Source organism: Haemaphysalis longicornis, unplaced genomic scaffold, assembly GCF_048455015.1.
Source record: "Haemaphysalis longicornis isolate Haplotype H1 unplaced genomic scaffold, Haemaphysalis longicornis Haplotype H1 scaffold_7, whole genome shotgun sequence".
Lineage (NCBI taxonomy): Eukaryota > Metazoa > Arthropoda > Arachnida > Ixodida > Ixodidae > Haemaphysalis > Haemaphysalis longicornis.
In genome coordinates, this window is record NW_027526422.1 from 110,381,003 (window position 1) to 110,389,634 (window position 8,632).

General features: G+C 42.0%; 1 long non-coding RNA gene across 1 annotated transcript; it reads right to left on the reverse strand.

The window, feature by feature from the left end:
* Window positions 1-787: 787 nt before the first annotated feature.
* Window positions 788-4,645, reverse strand: LOC144144842 (uncharacterized). The gene is made up of 3 exons (XR_013317351.1): window positions 4,602-4,645; window positions 2,055-2,138; window positions 788-1,022 (listed from the first exon to the last, which is right to left on the reverse strand). It is a non-coding gene; the product is annotated as an uncharacterized LOC144144842 (long non-coding RNA).
* Window positions 4,646-8,632: the final 3,987 nt, after the last annotated feature.

Below are 8,632 nucleotides of genomic sequence, written 5' to 3' on the forward strand. Positions count from 1 at the left end.
CAGCCTCAGAGTGGGGTAAGGCCTAAGCTTCGAATCCTCGCATAACTGGTAGTCCAGTTTGTGTGCAGCACATCATTCTTTTCAGAAAACATAAAAATATATGCGGTACGCTTTACGCACTAGGGTCCAACACCTGACTCAAGTTAGACATAGTTACGCTAATCTCTGCTACCAAAAAATGAAGGAAGCTAACACTGACGCGTAAGACTTTAAGGTAGTAAGGCTTCACACACTTTTCACTACCACCACAAAGCTTTACGTCCACGATAGCAGCCGATGTGCTTCTTCTTCGCGGCCGCTACGACCTCGGCTCCTTCATTGCTACTATAACTGGGAGCTTCCTTCTTTTTGTTTGGAAGTGAAACTCAATTGACATTTATCTTGAAGGGCCGTACGCTGTGAGGTGTATTCCTCATTTCGATCAAGTGTAGTCACGATTACGGCGAACGCTTTCGTTTTTTTGGCCGGTCATTTTTAATCTCCCTGAGTGGGTATGCTTGACTTGCAAACGCGCGTCGCGTACGCTGGGCGGTCGTCGCGAGGTGCGCAGGCACGAGCGCTCGGCATTTAGTTGGTTTTGTTACCTGCCGGGCGGTTGCCGCATGGCCTGCGCTCACATGCACGCCCTCGGAAATTTCTTGGTATTTTATTGCGGACACCAGAAATTACTATTTGCTAAACAATTTGTTGCTAAAAATACATTAGTGATATTATCGCGCAATAAAAGTTGATTATGACAATTCTTGAAAGATGAAAACTGTTCCCTCTTGAAAGATGAAACACAGACTGAGGCAAACAGTAGTTGTTTATTTAGCAGCCACAGTACTATAACAGGGACATGAAGATTGAAGTGAGCGCCAACTGAGGACTGCGTTAAGCCATTTGCAGCTTCTAGCCACACATAGACTCAACGCAGTCTGGGGGAATGGGCGCCCTCTCCTGCTCGTTGGGGGAGGCGGCTTCGGAGCGTTCCATGGCTGGGCTATTGGGTAGCGTACGGCGCATAGCTTCCACTGCAGTTTCTAAACATGGCGAAAAGAACGGAGAGCATGGCATCAGTAAACGTTTTGTTATGCCCGACTCACAACCGAATAGTGAACATGATAACGTGTTAACGGGGTAACTACTCCAGAGGACCGCCAGCACAACAAAAAGTGAAGGTGTAGGCCTATTTGATATCCACTAACCCGCAGTAGTTTAAAGGGTCAACTTTTCTCTCTAAACTGTACACTGGTTTTTGTTTTATATTTTGATAAAGATAAAACATATTTCGCTCTGTTTAGCTCGACTACAAGCTGTTGTTGTATTTCAAGACGTGCCAATAGCAGCAAAGCTCATAGCACCGAAGGTGCTTTTTGCAACATCACAGAGCATTTTTGGCACAGAAACCTAGCATAACCTTAGAAAATAGCCTAGGAAATATCCTCACTAATCTACTGTTGTTTTAGGTGCGTTGCATCGGACCTTAAAAGGTTTAAACCCCAAGTTTTATCAGACAAACCTCGTTAGAAACCCAGCGCAGAAGCCGTACCTTACTGACAATAGAGCAATAATATGGTTTCAATCTGCGTGTGACACGCAGTTCACAGAGAAAACCGACGCACCCTGGAAAAGCCTTATTGCACAGGTGACAAGTCTTTGGTTGTTTTGTTCTATCGGTATGTTACTCTGTAACATAATACTGTCAAGGGCTAAGTCGAAGCCCCAAACCTGCTTCATGAATATTTCCGCCACCCGTAAGGACGTAATAAAATATTTCCTTTCTTGATGTAGTCGAAATACCAATTCACTTTTATGATTCCTAAATATTATGATACATCAGGCAATATCTAGTTGCCCATCTTTGACACACACCGGAGGCAAACTTTTAATCTCACTATTTGGAAGCACCAGGACGTGCTCAGGCCACAATATTTGCAGCTACGTATTTGAAACTATTTTTATTATGTACTATGCTTGGATTATCGCTAAGGGATATTCATAATGGTTTCATCTTAAGGATTAGGAAGCCTAGGAGTGAAAATAATCATACGATTTTCTGTGAACCTTCTTACCTGACACGAGAAGAAGACCAGAAATGGCCAGCACAAGAAGCACAACTTGAAACTTCATGGTTTTAGTCTGTAAAAACAAGAAGGCTTTGGCACCAAAATGTAAGTAACAAAGTATTACATCACATGGGTCGGCCATTAAAGCATCGCAGTAAATTTTCACAGGTACTGAATTTTTTCAGTGCAAACAACTCCATAGAAGCAGCCAAATATGAGATAAAGCCACTGCACCATTGTTGTCGTGATGGTGTTCTTAAGATGATTTTATGAATTTATTTAGGTTTTACTAAAGACTCTTTTAATCATTGATGACCATTAGGTTTGGTTAGGATACACGCAAGAAATAAACATGCATGTTAAATTGCGTTAAAAATAATTTTGAATATTCAGTTGACCGCAGGTACTGTGGTAAGTGTTCTGCACTCTTTCTCCACAAATCCATCATTCACGAATCTAGTATAAATGCCTTCCTTGAATCCGTGAAAATGTTGCACTGATTGGGAATTGTTTGTGCCACCACATTGTTGTTTCGGTTAACTACGTGCAGATCATTAGTTTTCTAGAACGTGTTCACCAGTTCAGTACCTATTTGCATATTTGCCGCTGCGAAACACCTGCCTCTTGAGAAAGCGGTATAGGAATTGCCCTCGCGTGCACCCTGCTGCAAAAAAATATATACATTCTCTCGTCGCGTTGTAAAAACAAGGCTAAAAGAGCGAGAAGCAAAAAGATTTTTCTTTGCTTTTACCCTTGCATGCGTCTTTGGTTGTTCCCCCTGTCTATCTACTGTGATAGCAAAATTATAGAAACTTCGGCTGGATGTGCGCTGTGTGTCTCCATGCCTGTATCGTCGCGGTAAGCCAATTTGAATGAGCACTCCTATTCCGGAGTGGGCATATTTACTTAATTCCCTCCTTCTGACCATATTTGCTCGATGGAGTTAAGGGGTTAATGCGACATAATAGGAAAGTGCTCTCCGAAGTTGGTGTGCAGCTTTACGCACGGAGCGCCAGCGTATGTTCAATTCCTTAAGAGCAGCGCAAGGCAGCTGCCCAAACTGACATCGCGTAGTAGATGAAGAAGCTAGGGTAGTTTTGGTGCTTACTATTTGCTGACCGCTGTCCCCTTAGCCTTACAGCACCATTTCTGCAATCACAGATGCTGCAGTCCAAGTAGCGAGTGGCTGAGCAGCAACCTCAAGATGCGCTCTCCCCAGTAATTCGTATTCCTGAGATTGCCAGCAGGGCTGAGCGGAAGAAAGAAGATTTTAGATTTAGGCTTTCACTTTTGCTGGAAGTCTGCCACATTCAGGGACAAAAGTGTGGCTTTCTGTTTCTTGGAATATATTTTTGGCCGTTAGTTGTAGTGCCCGCGACCACCAACGCAGGCAGTTTTCATTTCCTATGCGCCTCATTTCGAGTGTTTCATCTCAACTTCTTCCTAGCAATATCTTGCTATTATTTTTAATTTGTATCACACACTTATTCTCGTGTAGAGAAAAAGGTTTTTTTTATTAGACAAAGCATGAACGGTCACAATCAACGCCGCTTACTTGCTTCTTTTGCTGTAAACGTCAAAAAGCAATAGTTGCTGCCGCCAGGCAATGTAACACTTTGTCTTATTTCCCATCCAACTCTTCATATTGTTATCCTACCCTTTCCTTCATCCTATGACGAAGACATGTTGAAGTTCGCTGAGCTCTATTAAATTATCCCGTATTCGCATCGGTTGGAGGCAACCTGCCAGGAACTGTCGTGTCTACTGTTCCTGGAACAGCTCAGAGCAATACACACGATCGACAACAGATACCTTGAGCATCTAGTTATTTAGGTCTTTCTGGCCTGACGAAGTAGCTTTTATTGGCTAGCCCCGAAATATTTCTCATGTATTTTTAATATACCATTGGTAGTATTTTCACACATCTCAAATATTTTTAGGTATTTCTAATGCTTTTTTTTCAGCCGAACTACATCAATAGGCATAACCTATTGCATAACCTCCTATTTTTATATAAGAGAAATGTGTTGCCCTTATTTTGGATATGGTGAAGCGGTCATTCAAATTTTATGCGCGCGGTTGAATCAATTTAGAGACAGGCTTAGAGACCAACATTTTCGCGTTTAAGTAGCCCAAAAACACCGTCGCCTTTAAAAATTTGAAAGGTAAAATTATGGGCGTTTTTTTTCGAGCTACAAAATTTCCTTCGGTTAACAAATTCCTTTGAAGTCGACAAAGTTAAAAATGAATGCTCAGTGTTTGCTGACAAAAACGTATCGCTTAAGAGCTCAAGTATTAAGTAAATTTATTAACGTCTGTGAGCTAAGCAGTTCCTTTATTTCTATTGTAAAAAAGGGTGGAAACAAAATCATTCTATTTGTTGAATACATTTTTAGGGATTCAATTATAATGGTTGAAATCTGTGTAACTTCTAATCATATGTTGTCGCCGTTGGCAAACCTTTTTTTAAGAAAGGGGAATTCAAAAGAATATTTTGGACTTGAAAAAACATTTGTGCTAGCGAAATTTCTTTTAAGAAATTAAAAAACTCACCTTTCAAGTACTGGGTATCTAGATTCACCAGTAAGCAGTGAAGAATAACCTGTGAAAATGTTTCCAAATTGGATGAGCTTATATTGTCCCTTTTGAAAGGACACGTCAACTTTGAAATCTTCCAATTAGTGATCGCATGGCAAGACGTCAGAAATTCGAGATTGAAATTGCTGTAAAAAACGTAATTACTAAAACGTCAGTTTTTCTTTTGTGCAGCTATGTACTCATTATCAACAGAGTTGATGTTTCAATCAAGATATGGCATGCCAAGCCACAGCTACCAGTTTGTCCCTGACAATCCCGGAGTTATAGCTTTAATTTGCTCGCTTTCACCCATGTCTTCCCTGGCAAATGAAATACATGTAGAGGCTGCTTTTGACAAGTGAGGGAACTACACTATGAGCTTTGCAAAAAGTATTTGTTTTCATGATATCTACCTTGAGCGTGAGCAGCCCAGTATTCTTACCCCAACAACACACTTACCTTGAAGCCCTTCAGCTGACCATAAATGGGCAATAGCGCGAGATAAGTAAAAAGTTTACACATCCAGAATTTTGTGCATTCTCGAGTATGGGTAGATATCCTGAGCTTCTGCAGTATTCGGCAGAAAACAGGCAACAAATGATTATCTGCTATAGAGGAGTACGTATATGTTCACCAACGAATATCTCTTCATGTGAAAGTCCACAGCTCGGGGGTATTATTTCTGGTAAAATTGGCGTGGCCGAACGGAGAATCTTCAGTTTAAATTAAACTAGCAATATCGGTACAAAATGTAACTTCGGATATATGGGTTTACTACAATTGAGGAAACACGCGGGCAATGACGCTATCCGCACAGACGTGGAGATGAAATTGAGTATTGAGTATCCATTCATTGTAAACGATTGAGGCCAATTCGCCTCAACCGAGCATTTTTTATTTCTACAGCCGATCTTTGAACCAACACGAAAATATATTTAAGAGCCATGAAAATATAGAGGGAACCCAGAGAGCAAGAATGCCGACACGACTCATTCGAAATTCCTCTCGTTCGGTACTGTAATGAGGCGCCCTTCCAACATGATGGGTCACAAACGCAGGCCTCCGCGCAAACCTGAACGTCCTCGTGGAGATTTTGTGGATGCATGAAACGTGAACCTGAAAGTTTTCTTTGAACAGAAACTTGCCTTAGTTGGCCTTTGTAAATCCAGAAAGCGGTAATTCATGCAGCACTGGCGCAAGGCGTACAAGCTTGGAACCCTGCAGTATGAGTGCATAAAATCTGAACCATGCGGTACTGGCATATGGGCTGGAATCTCTTGAAGCATCACAGTATTGCATATGCTGCACAATTTGCTCATACAATTTCTGACCAGGTAAGTTGCACAGTGCCATAAAACAAAATCGAAGGGTTTTTTTACTCCCTGTATATAGATGGGCTTTGAAGCTATTTCTCACGAAGGTCGTTACAATCCAGGTTGTAATTGTGAGCAGATTTTATTTCTCGTGAGAATCGAAAGTAATCATTATCAAGAAGTGCACAGACATGTATGCACAAAATTTATTTTACTTTTTTTCATTTGGGAAATGGGGACTACTGATCACTTATCTACTCAACATGCGCATGAATCTGATCACAGGTAACAGTTGAGACGCAAAATAGTTGTGAATGACCCGCGAAGTGGTTTTATGTGCGTGCTTAGGGCGCAGAGATTGCGATGCTTTTTCTTAATAATTTCCACGATACAATATCTGTAGCTTTAGAGACGCGTAAAGGTTCTGGAATTTTCGATCCCACACAGAAACAATACTTATGACCACAGACATATCAGCTTAGGTAAAGGCCAATTGCACTGAAATTGTTCTTTGACAAATTTGATCGAAAGGAGTAGTCTGGGACCCTAAAATCGCCATGGCGAACTCCAAAGTTCGTAATCGCAGATCACACAAGGTACGATCGTTGAAAGTAGCCCCCCGCAGACGATGATTGCACCTGCGAAAGAGTCGCCGAAACAACTTCCGAGCGGCATGTCACAGAGGCTGGGGAACAGGTCCCGTGGAGCTCGCTCTACTCCGAGACTTGCACAGCGCTCCGCCGGGAGCAACGGGTGCGTTCGCATAGGGTTTCTTCGCTCCATTACCGCGCTGTATCGCCGTCGCCATCACATGCTTCAAAGTAACCGCATAGGTAGGAATATTCGCCTTTTCTGTCAGTGCAATGAAATATATTGGAAGAATACGAACTATTCACACGCTTGTGAACGTTCTGGAGCAAAACTTTTTTACTTGAAAAAAAAATTTCTACGAAACAAATTTCGCTACACGCACACTTGCCTTTTATTTGCCATTCCGATTGCATATATCACAGAAAAAAAAGGATATTTTATAAACTATTTACCATTTGCACTTCCACGTCCAATATTGAAATCTTTACGCTGGCCTAACGCTACCTCAATCCCTTGACCCTTACCAAAAAAGTTGAAGTCCTAATTGGACTTGACGTACACGTGGGTATAAACATTTCTGCAACATGTTCCGTGCTGGCTAAGTCAATAAAAATTAGCTTTGCACGTGGTAACAAATACATCCGCCAAAATATCGGCCGTTGTCTTCGCGAAATGCCAAAGCTAACAAAACTACTCCTCTTATATACAATATACTTGATTTTTTGAGTTCCCAAATGAAGTATTTACTTTTTGAAGTATTTGAAATATTTTGAAGTATTCGAAGCATTTACAGCATGTGCATCTGATGAAAGTTGAAAACAGCACTCGATAAGTAACTTTTTTTCGGCTTTTAGTGCATCACGTAACTGTGGAAGCTGCCTTATAGTTTTAAATCCTTTTCGATTCGATTCTAGATCCGCAGCAAAGCGAAATATATTAGCCTGATATTCACGAAGCTGTTTGAACATAATGTATAGTAAGAATAGTGATCGATCTCCGCCTGCACGCGGTTTATTTCCTTCAAATGGAGTGATGTAATAGCCGGGGCGCCGGTTAACCAAAGCTGCTTTTGGATATCGTACGAGCAACTAGCGTTATAAAGAAGGCACGCTTTTTTACTCGCAATGCGAAGGATTGCTACAACAGCCGTTATTGTGATGAAAAAAAAACTTAATGCCGTTCCACTCAGTGGAAACGGCACAAATTCCACAAGTACCTTTGTATTATTAGGCTGTAGCCCCTTCCTTTTGAAAGACAATTGCGCGTGTCAAAACGTTTAGATAATAATCTCAGTTACTCGCGTATTTTCGGCCATACATTACCTTTCAGTAGTTCTGCGCTTCCATGTGCCATCTCTCTGTACAACGCCGCCTGTATAAACATTGCCTAACGCGTGAGCGAAAAATGGCCAAACAGCCACTCTCCTGTTGCTCTCTCCTACCCTTCCCCGCTCCGTGGCCTTCCAGCGTGCTTTCGTGTCCACCAGCCAGCGCCGCTTCTCGGAAACTATGCAAAATAGTGGAAAGTTTGTTTAGCGTTCCCGAGGCGGTGCTCCTACGCCTTCTTGTTTTTCACCATGCCTGTCTGTCTTGGTCTGTCACTGATAAAACTTCCTTTGTCACGAAGCAAAATTCCTTGCGCTGCCGCAGGCTGGTGCCAGCTTTGCGCGCTCATCTACTCGGATCACAGGCCCTAAAAGTTTCTGCGTGGGGCATCGCACCTCTATCCCCTCCGCATTTAGGTATTGTTTTGACCCCGCTGTTCGCACCCCGCATCAGTAAGCACTTCTGAAATTGAGGACTGTACTGTAGAAGCGCCCGGACAGCGTAGCGGGATCCCAGCTGCTTATCCTTTTGTTTCCTATAATTTTCTGAATTTTACAAGCACGTGATATTATTGGAAAGTAATCGTAGAAGTGAGCGCCTGAACAAACAACGTGCAGGCAATTTTTTCTTTAAATACTCCAGAAAGAAAAATATCAGTAAAAAAATGGCTGCAACATCCGAAACTATCGTTTTTCTGTTAGCTATATGTCTACCCGACAATCAGTATGTTCTTACACTAATTCAGACCGCCTCCGTCTTTATCTTTCGAAAAATGCAG